At 43.1% G+C, this 23,541-nt stretch overlaps 1 pseudogene; it reads right to left on the bottom strand.

The window, feature by feature from the left end:
* Window positions 1-22,243: 22,243 nt before the first annotated feature.
* LOC124557038 lies at window positions 22,244-22,361 on the bottom strand (annotated as a pseudogene).
* Window positions 22,362-23,541: the final 1,180 nt, after the last annotated feature.

The raw sequence follows: 23,541 nt of genomic DNA, 5'->3' as shown, positions 1-23,541 counted from the left end.
CAAACATTTCATGTGAAATTATCCCAGTATTCTGTGTAAATTATCGTTGAGAACGATTAGGAATGTAGATTAACTGGTGCCGTATTATAGTAAATCTCATTCACTTCTCCACTCTGTTTTCTTACTGAACGTATTACGAAGTCAGTATCTCGCATTCTAATCATCCACTTTGAAAGAATTATTACTATTTTCTTTACTATTACGAAGGCCAAAACGTATTCGTGTTAACGCGGAACACAAATCTGCGTTCATCGCACCAATAATAAGTTTCCGTGAGAGTAAATGAAGGCAGTTTTTATAATTCTGAACCAGCTGAAAACTTAATTTATGCGTCAGTCCATTGTAACGTACTTCTGATGTTGCAAGACAGACAACGGCTCTACTGAAAATATCATTTCCAGTGGGAAGCCAAGTAGTGAACAATTACATTAACGTAAGGCACTGTTTTTGGGGCGTTCCGTATCCCCGAATAAAGCAATGGCGAAAATCTTGTGCTTTTTGAGGAGAAAGTGCTGATTTGTTCATCGAGTGTTATCTAGAGAAATCCAAACTCTCCAGCCCCTAATTAAATATAGTTTTTGACTATTCGAAGAGGTGCTTATGGCGCACTTTGAAATGGATAACAATATCTAAAATGTGGTAAGACTAACTGCAGCCACGTCATATTTTTCAGAACAACTGATTTTCGTACTAATCTGTTCTGCAATTTTTTGTCGGTAGAGACACGTTTCATCTGTTGCAAACAATAATTGTATATCTTTGCCGGTGTTCCCATCGCTCTATTGATGGGAGCATTTCACTTTTCCATTTTCCATAGCTGTCGGTCGACAGGATTGATTCCAGTTACGATACCCTGTAGAATTTGGTTTTCCATTTTAAGATATTAATATCCAAAATATGAATTCTGCTTTAAATCGTCAGTCACATATCTGTGCAGACTAAGTTTATTTTCAGTTCAAAACTTGTATCATTAACACTGTGTACGTTTTCGGAACACGTCTCTTGGAGGTGTTCGTTTCCTTTCCCGTATTGTTATGTCTTCATGATTTATGAATAACCAGAATTAATTTTGCAGAGTAGCGTAATACGATACGGTATCTCAAGTTTCCATGCGTGGGAACAAGGCAAGCTCTTACGGATCTGATAGAAGGTTGCACGTAGCATTGTCTGGTGGCATAAATCTACAAAGGTTAAGACGTTGGAAAATTGTAGTAAAGAACTGATTATCGGATCTAACAATTTGACAGATTATTTTTAAATGCTCTGCGACTTGATAATGGCGTTGTTCTTCACATAGCTTCATGACATCCAAGTGACGGTTTATGTAGAGACGAGCACCATATGTTTCACCATTTCCCTTGCAATGTAACAAGCTCAACCACGCTCCTCTTGAGAGACGGGAATTTTCTGACAGTAATAAATGTACACTCTTCTTCAAACACGCACTTAGTGTTCACTTCTATCGACGAGGCGTAGTGGATAAAACGACAGAGCCGTATTTCGAAGGTACAGGCTACAGTTTCCCGTTTGACCACGTTGATTAACGCTGAGACGTAGCTTGTTTGTCGCGAAAGCACACTCACGGCCTCTGTCAGAATACCGCGCCGTGCTGTGCGCCGGCCAAAATTACGCCACTTACTGCTCCGTAGACTTTTGTTGACGAGACCGCATTATTTCTCTGCTCTGCTACACGTATACTGTCATGCTAAATAAGAGTCTGTAGCCTGGATTTGACCCGCAATACTGGTTTAAAGCAGTCACTACGCTCCCACACATGATATTTAAATTGATATACGTATGTATGTGCAGGGTGACAATCGTTGAACTATATGACATAAAATTGTCATAATTTCTGAACGGTTTGCTTTAGGACGTTCAAACTGCACGGTTGGTCACGCGGCAAGGTGGGAATTAATATGCGCATGTATGATCTGGTTTAGCGACGAAGCCCACTTTCATTTGGATGGGTTCGTCAATAAGCAAAATTGGCACATTTGGGGGACTGACAAGGGAACCTCCCCATCGCACCCCCCTCAGATTTAGTTATAGGTTGGCACATTCGATAGGCCTTGAAAAACTAAACACAGATCAATCGAGAAAACAGGAAGAAGTTATGTGGAACTATGAAAAAATAAGTAAAATATACAAACTGAGTTATCCATGTGCATCATAAGCAACATCAAGGGTAGTGCGAGCTCAGGGGCGTCATGGTCTTGTGGTTAGCGTGAGAAGCTGCGGAATGAGAGGTCCTTGGTTCAAGTCTACCCTCAGATGAAAATTTTTACTCTCTTTATTTTCGCAAAGTTATGATCTGTCCGTTCGTTCATGGACGTCTCTGTTCACTGTAATAAGTTTAGTGTCTGTGTTTTGCGACTGCACCGCAAAACCGTGCGATTAGTAGACGAAAGGACGTGCCTCTCCAATGGGAACCGAAAACATTTGATCGCAAGGTCATAGGTCAACCGATTCCTCCACAGCAAAACACGTCTGATATATTCTATACGACACTGGCGACGGCATGTGCGTCATATGACAGGAATTTGTTGTCGACTCACCTAACTTGTACACTTGGCGAATGGGTAAAAAGATTCTTCTACCTTGCCCGATTTAGGTTTTCTTGTGGATGTGATAATCACTCCCAAAAAAGTGATGAAAACATAAGCGTTTGTCACATGATGAAAAACATAAGCGTTTGTCACATAAACTGAAAGTTAAAAAGTTAATATTTTCACCTGAGAGAAGGCTTGAACCAAGGACCTCTCGTTCCGCAGCTGCTCACGCTAACCACGGGACCACGACAACCACATGCTTGCTTTTTACTTGTAGTTGCCTATGTTGTCCATGCACTACTCAGTTTGTATATTTTGCTTATTTTTTCATAGTTCCGCACAACTTCTTCCTGTTTCCTCGATTGGTCTGTGTTCGGTTTTTCAAGGCCTATCCACTGTGCCAACTTATAACTAAATCTGAGGGGGGTGCGATTGGGAGGTTCCCTTGTGAGAATCCGCATTTCACGATCGAGAAGCCTCCTCACCCACAACGGCTAGCTGTGTGGTGTGCAATGTCCAGTCACGGAATATTCGGTGCGATATTACTTGATGGAACGGTGACTATCGAATGGCACGTGAAGGTTTTGGAAGATGATTTCTTCCTCATTATCCAACGTGACCCTCATTTCGACAAGATGTGGTTCATGCAAGACAGAGCTCGATCCCATCGAAGCAGGAGAGTGTTTGATATTCTGGAGGAGCACTTTGGGGACCGCATTCTATCTCTGGGGTACCCAGAGGCAACTGGCATGTGCCTCGATTGACCGCCATATTCTCCGGATCTGAACACATGGGACGCCTTCTTGTGGGGCTATATTAAAGGCAAGGTGTACAGCAATAGCCTCAAAATCGCAGCTGAGGTGATAACAGATATTCAGGGAGTCTTCGACAGCATCGGTATTCCGACACTTCAGTGGGTCATGTACAATTTCGCTATTCGTCTGCGCCACTTCATCGCCAGTGATGGCAGGTATATCAAACGTATCATAACCTAAATCCGAAAATTTGTAGTGATGTATACATGTTGAATAAAGGGTGTGCACGCCTTAGTTTGCAAATAATTTAATTTTTTTTATATACATCAGTAATTGTCACTCTGTATGTTCCACATCTCCTCCGAATCCACCGAGCGAGGTGGCGCAGTGGTTAGACACTGGACTCGCATTCGGGAGGACGACGGTTCAATCCCGCGTCCGGCCATCCTGATTTAGGTTTTCCGTGATTTCCCTAAATCACTCCAGGCAAATGCCGGGATGGTTCCTCTGAAAGGGCACGGCCGACTTCCTTTCCCATCCTTCCCTAATCCGATGGGACCGATGACCACGCTGTCTGGTCTCCTTCCCCAAATCCAACCAACCAATCATCCTCCGAATCCACTAAATCACTAAATTTCAACCAAACTTGCTACACGTATCACTTATTCGCTGGAAATAATTCTTGTGTGGGTAAGAATTACCTACCCATCAAAGGTTTGGTGTGAGAAATTAGAATAGCCCACAACGCGCAAATACCCACACTTTATTCATTCAGCATCTGAGAAGCCTTCACGAAACTTATTTTCACTGCAAACGCCCACAGAAAGATGAAATGAAAAATGTTTGTTGCTTACTACATTTTGGTTGCTATGCTGAAAGTTGCTGCTTCAGGCATTCCATTTTAATTTTTTTTCCTGTTAACTATATTCAGGATACATTTTTAGACGGTATTCACATATACCACCCAATGTACCTGCATAAACATATCATTGTAACACCCATAGCTCAGAAAATATGACGTCACAAACACCGAGAAGCGTAAAAAACTCCCACATCATGCATGACGTTTAAATTTATTGCGTCTTTGCTACTGATTCTATTCAAAACACACTTCACTGTCAGTATCCGTATATCCCACTGAATGTGCCTACAAAATTGTAGCATTGTGGGACACACAATTCAGGAGATATGACATGATAAAGATTGGGCTGAGTGGAAACGAAACGGCAGTGTGAAATTCGCTAGAGATATAGGTGAAATGTGTGTACGAATATCGGCGAACTATATTAAAATATATGTGAAATATAGGTTGCATTTGCAAATGCAGGGAAATCTGCAGGTAAAAAGCTCCTCCAAAACCCCTGGATCGATTTCAGCTAAACATGATACACATGTTACTTATTGTCTGGAAAGAAATACTGTCATGGTAAAAACCAACAACTTCGTATTGGGGTGTGGGTTAGGACGTGGAGAGAGAAGGAGGGAGGAAGATATGGACAAACAGAGAGGGGGTTCAAATGGTTCAAATGGCTCTGAGCACTATGCGACTTAACAGCTGAGGACATCAGTCGCCTAGAACTTAGAACTAATTAAACCTAACTAACCTAAGGACATCACACACATCCATGCCCGAGGCAGGATTCGAACCTGCGACCGTAGCGCCTAGAACCGCACGGCCACTCCGGTCGGCTAAACAGAGAGGGGAAGAATGACAAGGACACAAATGTGAGGGAGATGGAAAAGTAGAGGGAGGAGGGGAAATGGGTAGAGAAAGGGAAGAGGAGGAGTTGCACTAGGAGAGTAGGAAGAAGGAGGTGGACAGAGAGACGGAGAGGAGGAGACAGAGGGGATAAGGGTGAATAGGAGATAGAGGGGGCAGGAGAAACTTGACTTAGAGAATGAGTAAGGGGATGAACAGAGGAGAAGAGGAAAATGGACACAGATAGATGGAGAGAGTTGGGAAGAGCAGGTGGACAAAAATAGGGGCAGGAAGGGATGGACAGAGAGTGGGGGGATGGAGGAGTTGGAGAGGGGGAGAGAATGAGACAGACAGAGAGAAAGGGGGAGGAGGCTGACAGTGAGAGCAGGAACGAGATGGACTAATAGAACTGGAATGAATACATTCCAGGGCAATGTCAGGTACTCAGTTAATATACCAATAATAATCAGTGCTTTGTAGCAACCAAATTACTTTCAAAAGACTTTAGGATCCGGCCAATAGATCGGGAAACGAGCACCACAAACAGTCACTACCCAGTAAATATCCGGTTCCTAGCAGTTCCGCGCCCGGGTTCCCGGGTTCGATTACCGGCGGGGTCAGGGATTTTCTCTGCCTCGTGATGACTGGGTGTTGTGTGATGTCCTTAGGTTAGTTAGGTTTAAATAGTTCTAAGTTCTAGGGGACCGATGACCATAGATGTTAAGTCCCATAGTGCTCAGAGCCATTTGAACCATTTGAACCTAGCAGTTCATCCGTAAACAACACGAGATAAACGGAATTTGTCTTCTTTTAGACGTCTCCAATTCCGCCTCTTTTTATCAAACATTATCTCCAGCTATCTGATGTTTCCTACTGACAGACCGCTGTCCACCTAGAAAGTGCTCACACATTAAGTCACTCCCTTTCTCACAACAACTGGAACATAGCTGAGCTCTTCACACCCGTGAACGGGAAACGTACTTGCCAAATTTTTGTTTTCTGTGGCTCAGGAACAACTTTTTTGATCACTGAGGTTCGTTCATTCCAGAATTCATACACGCAACATATTTAAAACCTCAGCTCCGCCCATAGGACTCACAGCTGCCGGCATACACTCGCAGGGACTGGCATCTGACTGTCGATTTCGCGAGCTCCACTACCACTCCACGAAATTATTTTACCTAAAAGCCTTTCGGCTAATCGACCACCAGATCAGAATGTACGGACTAAGATCTGGCCATTTCTTGCTACTGCTCGCAGTACTTGCCGTAAGGTGCTACTTCTTGCCAACATTTTCGGCAGTTTTTCCCTGAAGAATACTATAAAAACAAGCGGAAATCATTCACCTCAGGCCAGAATACGTTTTCCGGATTAAGGGAAGACTGGCCCATTATTCCAGGTTGGAGAATAGCCACCGTCCCCGGAAACTGGAAAACCGACGGTGGCGTTCAAAATAATGTCTACCAGCGTTAGCCGACAAGTGCTGTCTGAGAATGATATGTTACCAAGTTTTCCGTGGTTTCAATAAATCTCTCCAGGTGGTTCTTCTATCGCGCCCAAATATGAGACACATCTCTATCTTCCGTTTTTCCTTCTTACTCGGCGTTTGACACGCCATGCAGCTTTCCATTGAGCTTACATAGTAGCAAAGACTAATATTCCACTGTACGTTCCATTAACTGTACTAGTCACAATAGAAAATAATGGAAAAAGAAAACTGCCATGGTCTTTTTAAAGAGACCTCAAGCTGTTTGCCTAAAACTTGATCGTTTGAGCTTGAAGTGAACAGGTCGTTAGTGTCTAGCTATCATACCTTACTCCTTGTTTGCGACTTGAGTGAAAAATCATGGTAATAAAGGCAGTAAATATGATATTCGCACCACTAAAGGCGGCACTGTCGAACTGTCTGAGCGTTTCTTTGCAGCAAGAGACATATCATGTCGTTGCATACATCGAGACGTGTAATGCTCACAAGAAAAATAACATTTTCATTTAAATGAGAACTTGAATAATTTTACGGCCGGTACAGACGAGTCCAAAAATTCATCCGTCTTGTTGTACGGAGCATATGTCTTCCCTACTGCACCAATGTTCCCTTTCGAAATCGAGGTAGAGGAGGCACTTCCTAGAGGTTGAGACTAGTCCATTAAATCTTTACGAATCCTAGGGTGTGGTAGAGATAGTGACAAAGGGGACAACAACAAAGAAAATATTTCCTCACGTTACTGATCCACCGTCAAGCATAAAGAAAAACTGTATTTCAAAACTGCCTACTTTTTCCTGTCTCCAGTATCAGATCTCTTTATCTCATCTACACCCACTCGCACAAAAAAACTCGAGTTCTTGATTAAAATACATCTACGATTTAGTCGAAACGTGTAAAGAGACACTTCCTAACTTAGTCACCTGAAGCCCCTCTTTACAAATCTCTCGTCTTGACAACTGTGCAATATCATACCACGGAATAATATATTTTCTGTTACACTCTTATGGAATTATGTTAGTTTTTTATCCATAGTCAGTTATGAATCTTATGTTTACTTGGCTGCAAACTTAACAACAAAACTTAAAAACAAAAATAAGGCGGATTCCTTCGCTGCTTTCAATGGGACACAAACAAAACAGAGCAGACCCGAGAACAGAATTAGCATAAAGTGAAAATGAAGAAAAATAAGACAAGACGTGAGACACAATGACATACAATTACAAAAACACACACAGGTCATCAAATATTTCCAAAATACGTGTCCCCAAACCAATAATTTCACTACGAAGTACTTTTCAAAAATGGCACCCAAAGCAGAGAAATGTGAACAAAAACAGGAATTTTCTAGTTAAAATGCACAACAAGTGACGGTGAAAACGTAAGATTACTAGAATTTTCGACATCAGATATAAAGATCACTTAACAACGTGAAGACATGGGACAAACCTATCAACATTCGCCGAATACCTACGGCAGAGTAATTATTATCTGTCGTTGAAGTCCCACAAAAATTATCATATTCTTAAGACAGTAACAAAAAAGAAAGAGTTCTTAAACGATTACAGAAACCTCAAAAACCACGAACTTATCAAATTAGTGGTAAAAAGTTAAAGATATCACAAGACCCTACAATACTTCCTTTGATATCCCCCCTTGCCTGTATCTGCCATCCCTCCGGACATTCCCACTATTTCCCATTATACACGTGCGCGCACACACACGCACACACACGAACGAACACTGCATATCTGTTGTCGCCACTGTCCACAAAACAAAGGAAGGCACAATGCAGGATGATTCTCATACTTTTTCAATTCAAGAAAGTGAAGTGAATTATCCAAATATGTCAGACAATGCGTGCAGTGTAAGTCCGCTGTTAGCTTAACACCTGTTGAAAGAGCTTTTCACTGTGCAGTAAACTTGAGACGAATAAAAATAATAATGAGTTTAAATGTGTTTGCTAGAAGAACGAAATTGACACAATTTGATAACCGGATAAACATTTTGTTGTACTACTGTCTAAAACCACGAGAAAGTGGAATTCACGCTACGGCGAACTTTTCCATTCCTTTAATGACTGAGTTGCGTACGTGATTGGCACATCCTGCGTGACAGTTACTGAATGCCATATTTCTTTTCTTTTCTTGTCACCTCTTATGCTGTAGTGAAAATTCCCAGCACTTTATTTATGCGAGGTTCAACGCCCGTTTTATTGAAGCAAAATGTGGAGTAAAATATTCATTTTGCTTCGCCTCTGTTTCGGTTCAAGCTGCTGGAAAGAGGCGGCTGTACCATCGGAGACGTGTGCGGCGTGTTATACGCCCGCTCTCCACTGTCAGCCACACATGAAATGACATTCCGACACGAAACACTGTTGAAATGTGTATTAGAAAAAGTAGCCCCGACACGTCACGGCAAGCAACTGCGCACAAAAAGCTGTGCGCGACAGGGAATTAATTTCCTTTGTCCATGTCACCCGTAACGTGTTAAACGCCTCTCGATTCTGATACCGTCTCCAAAAGCGAAACGCATGTTTTGCTTTGACAGCCTCCGAACGGGATTCGACAAAATGCTACGAATGGGTCAGACATCTCTTTGCAGTCATGAACGAAAAGGTACGTGAGTACGTGAGATGGTTTAATACGTGGCACTGTACTGACCGTGGTGACATGTCTCGAACAGTGATCACCGATGACAACGGAGCGCCCCTCTACCCACAGGAAAGGAAAGACTTACGAGAAAATCTGCACCAGACTTAAGGGGTAACTCTTTATATTTTATTTCAAGGAACTGTCATCAAGCAATAAAAGACCAACAAACGCTCTCCTTAATCGAAAAAGAATGATACACGGCTTTCCATAAATCGTGGAAATAAATCTTAAAATAGCAGTAACTCTAAACTTCATCACTACAAAATGGTGGAGCGTAGCCATATAAAAGCAACGACTTAGTTCTTGAATGACATTTTCACTCTGCAGCGGAGTGTGCGCTGATATGAAACTTCCTGGTAGATTAAAACTGTGTGCCGGACCGAGACTCGAACTCGGAACCATTCTTTCAGGAGTGCTAGTTCTGCAAGGTTCGCAGGAGAGCTTCTGTAAAGTTTGGAAGGTAGGAGACGAGGTACTGGCGGAAGTAAAGCTGTGAGGACGGGGCGTGAATCGTGCTTGGGTGGCTCAGTTGGTAGAGCACTTGCCCGCGAAAGGCGAAGGTCCCGAGTTCGAGTCTCTGTCCGGCACACAGTTTTAATCTGCCGGGAAGTTTCGACTTAATTCTTTACACAGGCTATGCAGCCTATGCACCCTAGGAGCCCATTTGTGACGACATACATACTCTGCAAGCCACCATACGTGCTTGGCAGAGGGTATTTCGTACTACTGACAGTCATCACGTCGTCTGTTCCACTCACAAACGGAGCGAGTGATAAACTACAGTCTGTATGCTTCGGTATGATACATGATTTTTCTGGTTTCCGCAGTTCTTACGGGAGATGTTTGTTTGTGGTAGTAGGATCGTTCTGCAGCCTGTCGCAAATGTCGGTTCTCGAAACTTTCCCGATGCTGTTTCACGAAAAGATCGTCGTCTTCCCTCAATCGATTCCCATTTAATTTCACCTACATTTTCGATAACACTCACATACCGGTTACACATATAGGCTGTTCAGAAGTTCCCGTTATTAACTTCTACGACTCGTTGAGGGAAGTGAGTACATAATATTTTGAATAGGAACCCATGTCCGGAAACGTACCGTTTCCGTTCTAAGACGGTTTCAGTTCTGATGTTGAACTCATCCACTTCTGCTTAAGGGATTGAATTAGGCGTGATGCAGTGCAATTACAAGGTAACAATTCGAAAGGAAACAAAACGAAACATTCATTTATCATGTAAGCACATTTGTTCGTATTAACACTTAAGTATTACGTGTTTGCACTGTTCCAAAACAAAAAAGAACACAGAAAGCCAGCGTACTGTACGTACAGAACGGTACTGATGCATTACAACAGCGACTTGATGTTGCGAACACCAATTTTGTTACGGATATTGTACCTGTGTAGCATATTCTGGGACACACTCTCCATCTCACCTGATGTCTTCAGTTTTTAGTGTAGCGGCCAGAACTCGCGTCAGCTGATCTTCCTCTGCCTCTACAAGAGGCATACGACCCCACAAGAAGTAGCCCACGTCATCTTATCTACCCTATTGGACACCAGGACAAGCAACTCTGAGACTTTTCTCTTTCTCTCAGCAGACGTAGACACATTACACATCTGAGTTCAAACCGTCGTAGAACGTATTCAAAATATTATGTACTCACTCCCGTCTACAAGTCCTACAAGTTTGTAACGGGAATTTCCGAAGACCCTGTAGAGCAGGAAGAACAGGGACAACATCGAAACAGTGTTTTCCAAGACCGTGCCCAGCTGTTTAGCACCAACCCTGAAACAAAGGCGACTGCAATTGTTGGAGCTCATTAATCGAATTAATGCAGACGCACTGCTCCGTGGGTGCATTTTCGGATCGTGCATCTAAAGAGACACGGGAGATGCCCCACACTTAGATTAAGAGTGAACCTGCTGCAAGTGGACATTCAGAGCTTTTAATACACTGCCAGAAAAAAAAATGTGAAGCACCCGGAAGATAAGGTCGGACGAAAATGCACGTTCGTACACGTGCACATACTCGGCGAGCATGTAAATCAGAATTGCAGTTCTTTGTGGTGGGTAGAGCGGCCACGAGATTGCATTAGTGTTGCTCGTGGTTAGTGTTGTTGCCAGGCAGGTTAGGGTATATAAGGGGCGTTAACAGAGTCCGATGTTGAGTGATTTATGGGCGGAACAGGGAGATTCTGCGTACTCGTCTGAGACATTATCGGCACCTGACAGTATCAAAGGGGCTTCACTGTGGGTCTCCGTTTGGCCAGCTGCTCGAATCGTGCAATATCCAGATTTGTGGGGCATTTGGATGTCAGTGACCTGATGCTGGACTGCATAGCAACATGAAGGCAGACATACTCGATGCCAAGGTTCGGTCGACCACGTCTAACCACTACACGGGTGGATCCTTCTACTGTGCTCCAATATCGTAACGCCTTCACGTCGGCCAAATAATACAATCCCTGCAACATTCTGTGTCGTCCCGCAGCACTGGTCTGATACTAGCAAGCCGGCCGCTGTGGCCGAGCGGTTCTAGGCGCTTCAGTCCGGAACCGCGCTGCTGCTACGGTCGCAGGTTCGAATCCTGCCTCGGTCATGGATGTGTGTGATGTCCTTAGGTTAGTCAGGTTTAAGTAGTTCTAAGTCCAGGGGACTGATGACCTCAGATGTTAAGTCCCATAATGCTTTGGAGCCATTTGAACCATTTGATACTAGCAGCAGCCAGGCTAGGGAATTACCGTCCCATGTGTAGGATGCTACTAACACCACAACACAAACCAATGTGTTTCGAGTGGATCCGTGATCGGAAAGTACCGATTTCTGACGAATAGCATCACACTGTGTCCAGTGATAAAACGCGGCTCTGTACAATCCCGGATGGCCGTCACAGGCGAGTATGGTGCTGATCTGGGTAGAGGTCCTATCCTTCCAATACTTTGGAGAAGTACAGCGGTGTTACATCTGTCGTCATGGTGTGGGGAACTATCGGGTATGAGTTCCTGCCACGGGAGCTGGTGATTGAAGTACTCTGACCGCACAACGGTACGTCACTGACATCCCGCGTCCTCGTGGTGCCATTTTTCAACATGACAATGCTTTTCCACACACGACACGTTTCTGTGAATGTCGGCATGATGTTGAGGTCCTGCCGCGGCCGGCAAGATCTCCAAATCTCCCCCGATAGAAGGACCAGGTCGGACGTCTACTCTGTCTCAGCGGCAATATTCAGGATATCAAAGACCAGTTAACAGCAGTTATGTTCAAGTTTGCTTCAGGAGACGATACAACGGCTTTATGACACGCTTTCCGAAGGAATCAGTGCATGCATCCCGGCTAGGGAAGGTGCTACGTCACACTAATAAATGGGCCCATACTGCCAAGTTATTTGTAAATTTGACTCAATTTTGTAATCACTGGAGTAACATCACATACCCTCTAAACCCGCGAAGTTATATTGTGTTTCCTCCTTCCCTTTTGGGTCCTTTACGTGTACTGTCAGGCACTGGATTTGCTCTAGTACATCTATACCTACATTTATGCTCCAAAGCCGGCTTAAGGCGAGTAGGGAAGGCCACATTGTGTATCACGGTTATTTCCTTTCCCCCTGTTTCAATTTCGATATAGAAGCGTGAAGAAAGATTCCAGAATGAAGTGTTCACTCTGCAGCGGAGTGTGCGCTGATATGAAACTTCCCGGCAGATTAAAACTGTGTGCCGGACCGAGACTCGAACTCGGGACCTTCGCCTTTCGCGGGCAAGTGCTCTACCAACTGAGCTATCCAATCACGACTCACGACCCGTCCTCACAGCTTTAATTCCACCAGTACCTCGTCTCCTACCTTCCAAACTTCGCAGAAGCTCTCCTGCATACCTTGCAGAACTAGCACTCCTGGAAGAAAGGATATTGCGGAGATATGGCTTAGCCACAGCCTAGGGGATGTTTCCAGAATGAAATGTTCACTCTGCAGTGGAGTGTGCGCTGATATGAAACTTCCTGGCAGATTAAAACTGTGTGCCGGACCGAGACTCGAACCCGGGACCTTTGCCTTTCTCGGGAAGAAAGATTGTCGGTAATCTTGTGTATAATGGAATTTCTGCGAGTTTTTTTCATCGATGTCTTTTTGTCAGGTGCGAGGTGATGGAAGTAGCACGTTGCTAGATCCTTCTTCTTACGTACTCTGTCGAAATCTCAACAGAAAGGTTCTCCTCGCATGTCCAATTCCTCCCTTGTATCGTATGTCACTTCAGTTGAATGCTCACATACGTGACTGTCCGCAATGATTAAACATATGCGTAATGAAAACCACAGCTCTCACCCTAATCTTTTACACTTCCTCTGCTAATCGTACTTGGTCCAAGACTGAAAAGAAACACTCAAAGCTCCGTCGTTCTCAACATAGTCACCCTGGTGACGAACACATTTCTCCGAACGAGAGACTAGATTGTTTATACCGTCACTGTTGAATGTCTAACTATGTTGACGGAGCCACAACCTCATCTCTGATTGCACCGCTTCATCACTGTTAAAGTTAAGTCCTCGAAGGTGTTCTTTAAGTTTTGAAAGCAGCTGAAAATCGGTACTGTATGGAGGATGATCGATGACACTGAACCCAAAGCGTTGGCTTGTCTCAGATTTCGCAGCACTCGTGTGTAATCTAGCATTGTCGTGCTGAAGGACAGGCTACTCCAGGTGTGGACGATTTCTGCAAATTCGAAACTTGAATATAGCACGCTATTTCTCACACACCGACATATTTACGTGGCCCACCGCCATGTTACACATTACAATTCCGTGCCCTCTAGTGACAGAGGGCTCCAAATACACAGATATGACGAAAGAAGATGTAGAATTTTATTAACTTTTTTTATTCAAAAAGCTTGAGGGTTTTAACATAAAAAGGGGGAGGCTTTAATTTTCAGTACGCCTTTGTACGAACAGCCCAAGATCAATTGTAGACACTTAAAGCATAGTGCGTTTGTTTTGGACTATTGATTTCTGTAAAAGTCTTAGAAGTGACTCTCATAACTCCACCGTGAAGAACTCAACAATATTACTACTGAACGAGACACGTGGAAGCGTACTGAGTAGCTACTGTATTGCTACACAGCACCGATCAAGTTACTTGGGCAGGAGAAGCGATCGTTGAAGAATAGAAAGGACACTTGGTGTGCTCTTGAAGTTCTCCCTGCGAACAGACCCTTTATCATACAGGCGTCCCGATCACAAGAGACTCCGAGCTTCCAATTAGCTATCGTTCATGCGTGATCAGGAAGTATTCGAGTGACAAGCGCCGTATTCTTCGAGCAAAGATGCTCCGACAAGGGCAGCCACAGAACTGAACGTCAAAGGAACACTCCTGCGTCTGTGTGTCGGGCTGACAACTGTACGAGCTCTCAAGCAGTCTGTTTAGTCTGTTCAATATCCAGAACTCTTTTAGAAACTTCATCAATCATACCGATCACTGAACTAGCTTTGCTATGGTTTTCCAGATACTGCTAACAATCTATTTAGCCTTTCCGGAAATGAACTATTTTTGTTTTTTGTAGCGTGCAAAATAATTCGCACCGAGGTGGCGGAGTGTTAAAATGTAAGGGCTCATGTTACGAAAATTCTTAATTTAGAACACCGTCAGAAATTGCTGATTTATAATATCTGTGGGTGGTTAATGTACGGAAAATGATTTCCAGAATTCTGCTATAACTTTCTTTAGACTGATATATGCAATGACTGCGCATTACCAAGCTGGATTCAAATACGCCTAAATGAACATTCCGTCAATTATTATTGGTTTCCCCGACTCGTTCTGCAGTTTAAGAGAATTTCACACCTGAAGCGTTTCTCTTTTATTTGTAAAGCATCTTCTGTGGTTATTCTGGAAATATGGATACATAATATCTGTGGTCATTCTGGAAATATAGATACGTACTATTTTTGTACGTTTAGGTTGTTAGAGATTAAAAAATTTATAAAATTTGCATTTAGTTTACTTATGGTGTCTCTGCCTTTCGTTCCCATGTTCTGCAAACCACTGCTTTTTCCCTCGTTCGTAGCGGAGGCTGCGGTCGAAAGATGCTTGGTTGTACATTCACACTTGCCAAGTTTTCACCTGTTTTGAAAGCACTTTTCCTTACGCTGCATTGGCGTTATTTCCACTTCACCTCGCATTAGAAATGGAGCTGCAGTGATAACTGTGTGTCTCTGACTCAGCACAGTTTTACGTTGTTTATGTTCATTAATTTGTTTTTCCTGTAGGTTCTGAGCGTTACCAAACTGTGAAAGATGAGAAAGAATTCTTTTTTGTGTGTATTTGTAGATGGAGAGGGAGGAGGAGAGAGAGAAAATGTGTGTGTGTGGGTGTGTGGATGGGTGGGCGGGTGTGGGGGTGGGAGGGAGGGTGAGTGGGTGGATGTCAGTGAATGTGGGTGAGTGAAAATGCCTTACATGCTCAGCAGATATCTCAGTGGATGCAAAGGGCGCGGGTGAGGTTGTGAGCAGTGGTTTGAGTTCTGAGGGGCAGTGATTATATGGAACGCAAGTGGGAGATGGTATGGTAGTGGTGAATGGGAACCGCCTGGTAGGTGGTAGTGAGTGGTGACACGTGTAAGAGTGCGCTCTTATATCTACATTTAATGTCATGTTAAGTGTTCTGCCGGTAGCTGTGGCCGAGCGGTTCGAGACGCTTTAGTCCGGAACCGCGCTGCTGCTACGGTAGTAGGTTTGAATCCTGCCTTGGGCATGGCTGTGTGTGATGTTCATAGGTTAGTTAGGTTTAAGTAGTTCTAAGTCTAGGGGACTGACGACCTCATATCTTAAGTCCCACAGTGTTTTGAGCCATTTGAATCATTTTTAGTGGTCTGTTAGCTAAAAAAGTGTGTGTTTTGGGTCTGACCGCTCATGGTTCGTTTCTTTTCTGCTGTGGCTTTCTGAATGTGGCAGATTCTTGTAGGATGAGAAGGTGTTTTTCGTTGTTGATCCTTATGATTTCCATGTGTGTGTCTCTGATGGTAATTTTAGGTTCGTGTGAGTATTCTGCAAAAGTTGACTGATTTGTCACACATTTCCATGCTCATGCATGCTCTTTTTGTCTGGTGTCAGATGTTCTCCTGTTCTGAACTATATATGTAAACAAACAAATCATAAGCACTTCGTATTTTTGTGTAAGTAACTGACAAAATCAAATGGTCTGCACACTTATGTCTTCATACGGAGAAACATAAAGTTGCTGAAGGCCTCCAGAACAAGAGCGGTATCTCTCCGCAACTTTGATCTCGTAAAGCTTATTCCAAACATAGCACGGTGACTTTTCACACACAGTCTTCCAATTCACTTCCATTATTTATAGTTTCCGCGAATACGTGAACATGACACCAAGACATAGGTTATGGCATTGCCTTTAGTGGAACAACGATTAACTGTACATCAAAAACTGCATTTCTTTGCTGTCAGAGGCGATCCATACCTTTTTTCCTACCTGTACTAGTAACACTTTGTACCATATATATGTGATTTCTTTACCGATAAATTCATAAAATTCTGGGTCATAAAGGAGAAAAAACATATTTTGCTAGAAGCTTTTATTCGTTCTCTGCTGTTCCTACGTAACGAAACAGCAGTAAATGAAACTACATAAACGCGAGAAATATGAAGGGTACTACACAAACCGGGTGAAAACAGGAACTAACCTTCACAGCTATGTTGCAGATTATTATGCATGGGATGTTGCATCGTGTGGCAGTCTACGCGATCGAATGAAAGTAATTCCAAGCCATCTTCAGTAATTACTGGGTAAGAAGGGACGTGGCGACAGAACAGTAGCGTCGCAGGAAAGTTTGCAAAAAGTATTTGGTGGTAATGGTGAAAACTACGAGGCTTCATCTTTTACCGAAAGAAATTCTCACTTGCTAGTGCCTTATGAAGGAATTTCTGCAAATGGCTAACATAAAATGGCTCTGAGCGCTATGGGACTTAACATCTGAGGTCATCAGTCCCCCAGAACTTGGAACTACTTACACCTAACTAACCTAAGGACATCACACACATCCATGCCCGAGACAGGATTCGAACCTGCGCCCGTAGCAGCAGCGCGGTTCCGGACTGAAGCGCCTAGGACAGCTCGGCCACAGCTGCTGGCTTCTGATAAGTCTACGCGACGTAATTACATGTCCTTTGATATCTCAGATACAACAGATTTCTCATTACACAGAGCACAGTGGGGTAGTGGGGTAGTATTTGATCTCACACCAGGAGGCGGAAGGTCACAAGTGTTTTACTCTTAAACTTTGTTATTCCTTCATCAAGTACATCCCACAACCAGAGAAATACTTATGACGCAGTTTGGCGTCTTTTCCCCGGTCTGAAAAACTAAACCAGGATTGGTGGACGGGCATTTGAATCTCGATATTCCTAATTTCTTGCCTGCAGCCTTAAACAATGTTCCGTGATTCCACATGCTGTCATTACAATTACAGTCTGTAAGACAGCAGAGGTTTTTGCAAGACAAAGAAGAATCAGTCACTCTTTTCTTTATCGTGGGGTAGTTAGTGAGTTAGTTACATGTTCCATGGATCTTTCTACACATTACAGTAATAGAAATTTTTGTACGAAATAGAAGTTATCAAGGAGAAACTTTCTCAGTTTGTTACCAAATTTTACTTTGCTGTCTGTCAGACATTTTATTATTGGGTGAGTGAACGAAAATTTTTGTTGCGGCATTTGCACCCCTTTTTGTGCTAAAAACAACCTTGATGTGGAGTAATGAATGCCATTTTTCCCTCTGGTATTGCAATTATGCACTTCATAGTTCCTTTTGAACTGTAGCGGGTTATTTACAACGAACTCCATAAGGGAATAAATATGCCGTGAAGCAGTAGTCAGTATGACCAACTCCATAAACAAATGTCTACAAGACGATTGTGGGCGAGCACTACATATTATTCTTTCGGCACGTTTTTGCGCAATGAACACTTTCTTTCTTAAAGATGAGTTACCAAAGAACATTATTCCGTATGACATTATTGAATGAAAATATGCAAAACATGCACTTTCCAATGAAATTGTAATTTTGTGAATTTAGAGAACAATAGATTCCATATTCATCCTAGCTGCTCACACACTCACAAAGAGTATCGTATAGCGGTCTCGCGTTACCTTAGATTTATTTTAGACATACGTATTTTGAGGTTTCTGTATCATGTTTTCATTCAATTCGTAACACCTGTAGCACTATTTGGTCACCTAATTTACACATTCTCGATTTAGAATATTAGTTCGCACGGAGGTTCTCTATAAATGAAGAAAATGAGCCTCGTCAATTTTAGGTTCTGCAATAATTCTGTTCTGTTCGAACGTCGCTGCGGAGGCAAAAAGACGAAAAGTTTCAAAAAGAAGCGATACTTAGGATCTTGAATTTTTACTCACTTCTGGAGCTAACATTCTCTGCCACAATGAGGTGATGGGTCGTTGGTACATCGTACAACTGATGTGAAATGTTCCGCCCATAACTACATGGAAACACTTTCGAGGAAAGTGTCGACAAGTAGATAACACGGAATGTAAAAACTGTGTTCTTATTCATATTAATTTACCCTCCAGTAGATTACGGCCTTATAACGGAAAAAAGTACATTAAGCGCTGCCTGCCTACGTCTTTGTAGCGTGATTGAAAATTGTCTCCTATTACGTAGCTCAACAACAATTTCATAATAGTGTACATCAGTGGTTCACACGAAAGCCTCCCGCAAAACTGATGTTCCTCGTGTGTGATTATAACTAGTAATTACTCATTTGTGATAGTATCTAGCAATACTTTCTCCATCAGCAGACAATGACGTCTTTATCGACGACTGATCTTTCTCATCACATCATGGGGAGCATAAAAGCAGAAACGGTGCGCGCATTATATCGAGGCGATCGGGATGGCGGTGTATGCTAATAACTGCAAATTAAACAATGGATAAGCATCATAAACGAGAGAGATTGGACGGCTTTAATGACGCGGCAACACTACATCGTGCAATGAGCCACGGTCGTTTCAGGATACTTTGTTTCCTTTGTGCTTTCAGCTTGACGGTTAGGAAAATCCGGCTGTCGTGCTTGCCACGGCTTGTTTAATGTTAAAATATAATTGGCTGAATCAATTTCTATAAGAAGATCGGATTACTATTATTTTCTTCGCCCTCTACTCTCCAAATTCTCTAACTCTTTCTCTTCGACGACAACTTATAACGCAAGAATCTGTTGTGTATTGATTTGCACTAAAGTAACAGGTGTTTTCTGATTTAGTGAGTTTATATTGAACAAAAAACTGTATGGTGCGTTTCAGTAGCGCGCCGCTATTAGCTAAAGAGGCTTGTTTCACTATACCCTACGAGTATGTTGGAAAGACTTAATTTTTTAAAACTCAATGTTTTTATTTCACAGTCAGCTGTAAACTTCTGTTCAATTTATAAAGTGCAACTATGCTTTTATTTTACATGCATCAGAAGGAAATATATAGATGGTGTGAGCAATTAGTTAAATAACATTTAGCGTAGATAAGCAAATAAAGAACGTTGTCAGTATATGATAAAATATTCTCATGGACGACCTGAATTTGCATTAGGAAGACGCGTCATACAGAGAGTAGAAAAAAGACCAGAAGCACTATTAAGTGAAGTTTATGAATACAGTCACGTATTGGGCGTTTCTCTGCAAACTTAAACTAATATTACAAATACGCTGTTCCACATATCCTCTGATTTTAGTTCCGTTTGGGTCATTCTTTCTGGATATTGTAGTTTTCCAAGTGTCAGCGTCGTTCGAGAATCAATGAGTTGAGTTATGATTGAAAATAAACAGTAAATTACTGCGTGTGACAGCGATGTCAGGTTGTTTAGTAGTCTTAAGTTTTGTCCATTGTTTCAAGTGCCTTTATCAGGTTGGCTGTAGATAATGAGGCATAGGATCACAAATTTATATAGACTTCAAAATGAATGGATGTTCTTAATATTGTACATTGATTTATGATTCATTATTCCTTTCTTCCTGTTGAAGAAACTTGTACTTTTTTGATTGATTTTAAGAGAAACACGGAAACATATTGACCAGCAAACATCCCGTACGAAAAGACTCAGGAATTGTGCAGAATATGTATCTAGCCAATTATTATCGATTTAGTTCTAATATATGAAACTGGCTTTTGCCTCTGCAATGGTCAAAAGAAAAGTAAATTACTCTTTGTGAACTGTTTTTGTGTGTTGAGTTTATATTATCACCATGCAGCTCGCCTGAAGTGTTGCATCTATATTTTTGCAGAGATTTTTAAAACTAATCGACATTGACGTTACTCGAAATGAATTGCCTTAACCTACATTCTCAAGAAGAAGAAGAAGAAGAAGAAGAAGAAAGAGATGCAGAGAGGAAGAGGGAGAGAGAGGTTTGGTTGAGGGAGGGAGATGGGGCAGAATCTACACCCTGATATTATTTCTGCTTGGTGAATTATCCCATTACCTTAATTGTTGCCTCTCTGTAACGCCTATATTGTTCGCTTGCAATGCAGTTCATGCATATTAAATTCCATGATTGTCACCCTTTAATGGACTTTTACTTTGTCTTCGGGTGAAATTGCTTGTCCATTTTACTCATTAAATGGAAGGGTGAGATAAAACAACTACGGTGCTGCAAAGATATTAACACATTAAATGTGCATACATATTCATTTTGCACTTTATATTTACACCCCAAGCTTTCCGAGGTCTTGGCTCATGAATTTCCTAGAACATCGGACATTACCGCGAGATAAGTGAGTTTCAGTTCCTCTGGTTAGTCCGTCACGAATGCCATAAACCCATTGCCGGCCGGTGTGGCCGAGCGGTTATAGGCGCTACAGTCTGGAACTGCGCGACCGCTACGGTCGCAGGTTCGAATCCTGCCTCGGGGCCCGCATCTCGTGGTCGTGCGGTAGCGTTCTCGCTTCCCACGCCCGGGTTCCCGGGTTCGATTCCCGGTGGGGTCAGGGATTTTCTCTGCCTCGTGATGACTGGGTGTTGTGTGTTGTCCTTAGGTTAGTTAGGTTTAAGTAGTTCTAAGTTCTAGGGGACTGATGACCATAGATGTTAAGTCCCATAGTGCTCAGAGCCATTTGAACCAACCTGCCTCGGGCATGGATGTGTGTGATGTCCTTAGGTTAGTTAGCTTTAAGTAGTTCTAAGTTCTAGGGGACTGATGACCTCAGAAGTTAAGTCCCATAGTGCTCAGAGCCAATTGAACCATAAACCCATTTCAGCTGGGAATATCAGACCTTAACGCAGAATGAACGAGACTTATTTTTCTCTGATTAGTCCCTCATGAATCCTATACGTCCTTTTCTCCTACTAAAAACTAATCTCCTCCCGAGCAGGCCATGAAGGCCCAAAGGTACCGACTGACCACCGTGTCATCCTCAGCCCACAGGCGTCACTGGATGCGGGTATGGAGGGGCATGTGGGCAGTACACCGCTCTCCCGGCCGCATGTCAGTTTCCGAGACTGGAGCCGCTACTTCTCAATCAAGTAGCTCCTCAGTTTGCCTCACAAGGGCTGAGTGCACCCCGCTTGCCAACAGCGCTCGGCAGACCGGATGGTCTCCCATCCAAGTGCTAGCCCAGCCCGACAGCGCTTAACTTCAGTGATCTGACGGAAACCGGTGTTACCACTAGTACTAGTCCAAATTATTGATCAGTAGGCATAGAGACGGTATAGTTGTACGCTGACGTTCCTCGTCGGTGTTTGCTGTTATACTCAGTACGACTGCGTACCCCTGCACATAGTTCGGAAATCACAGACTGTGCTACATGTGTGATTGAAGGAAGTATAGTAATAAGAAATATAGGGCTTCATATAGGACCATTTCTAATGTAATTTCATACACTTCTAAAGCAGAGAAAGCTCCGTCTTCAGGCCACAAGTGGCCCATCGGGACCATCCGACCGCCGTGTCATCCTCAGTTGAGGATGCGGATAGGAGGGGCGTGTGGTCAGCACACCGCTCTCCCGGTCGTTACGATGGTTTTCTTTGACCGGAGCCGCTACTATTCGGTCGAGTAGCTCCTCAATTGGCATCACGAGGCTGAGTGCACCCCGAAAAATGGCAACAGCACATGGCGGCCCGGATGGGCACCCATCCAAGTGCCGGCCACGCCCGACAGCGCTTAACTTCGGTGATCTGACGGGAACCGGTGTATCCACTGCGGCAAGGCCGTTGCTTCTAAATTAGAGAAGTGAAACATAATACATCCACAGAAGACGTGACTTACTAAACACTAGTCAGTCCGATTCCTGAGTATTGCTAGGCAGTCTGAGATCCTTACAGGATAGGATTAATAGACAAGACAGAGAATATTGACGTACAGAGGCATATTTCACCATATATTTGCTTGGTAAGAGAGTGAAAAATACCCACCTCCCGCGGTAGACACTACATCATGGGTGACGATGCGGATCACGGAAAGGTTTATTGCCAAAATTCTGAGATCATAGTTCGAAGAAGAGTCGTATATCACATTACTTGCTCTCCGTATGTCTAGGAAAATGGCCACGAGAACAAAATCTGATAATGTAGAGCTCATACGGAGTGTAGTTCTTCCCGCACGCCATTTGCGAATGGAACAGAGGAGGGACAAAATGATAGTGGTACTAAAAGTGCCCTCCACCACACACCGTTACCTGGCTTGTAGAGTACAGACTTTGCTATAGGAATCATAACAAAATCATGGCTTGTAAAAGAAATTTGACATTAGGTTCTAACATACTAAACTGCATGGCACAAGCAGATTACTAGGATTCCAGAGAACATGGTACCACGTAAGGTGTTCCAGTATCAACCCCAAGGCAGTGAGGTTTAGGAAGACCATATAGTTGATGGATTGAACATTTTGTGTAGCCGCAAGAAAGGAGATACTCATTACTGTTAAGGTGCCATTCTCCTCAGTCAACCTAAGAAGTTTCTGCACATTTTGATTGATTCTTGACCAACGTTTTCTGATTTTTTTAATGAAATTCACTCATCACTAAGAACGGAGCTGACTGGCACCTTGCGTAAAGTGTGCCTTGCTTGGTGACGCCTTCCAGTCTTATCGCTGTGTACCATGTGACTGTATACACAGCAGTATTACTCTCTTAAATTCCAAGAAAAGTCAATGATCAAAAAATGGTTCAAATGGCTCTGACTGAGCACTATGGGACTTAACTTCTGAGATCATCAGTCCCCTAGAACTTAGAACTACTTAAACCCAATTAACCTAAAGACATCAAACACATCCATGCCCGAGGCAGGATTCGAACCTGCGACCGTAGCGGTCTCGCGGTTCCAGACTGCAGCGCCAGAACCGCGCGGCCAGGAGAATTCCAGGAGTGTGGATATAGGTGCAGGTGTAGATGTTGGAAA

This window comes from Schistocerca americana, chromosome X (genome assembly GCF_021461395.2).
Source record: "Schistocerca americana isolate TAMUIC-IGC-003095 chromosome X, iqSchAmer2.1, whole genome shotgun sequence".
NCBI lineage: Eukaryota > Metazoa > Arthropoda > Insecta > Orthoptera > Acrididae > Schistocerca > Schistocerca americana.
Note: the sequence above shows the minus strand (reverse complement) of the source record. Positions and strands in the feature narration are given on the sequence as shown.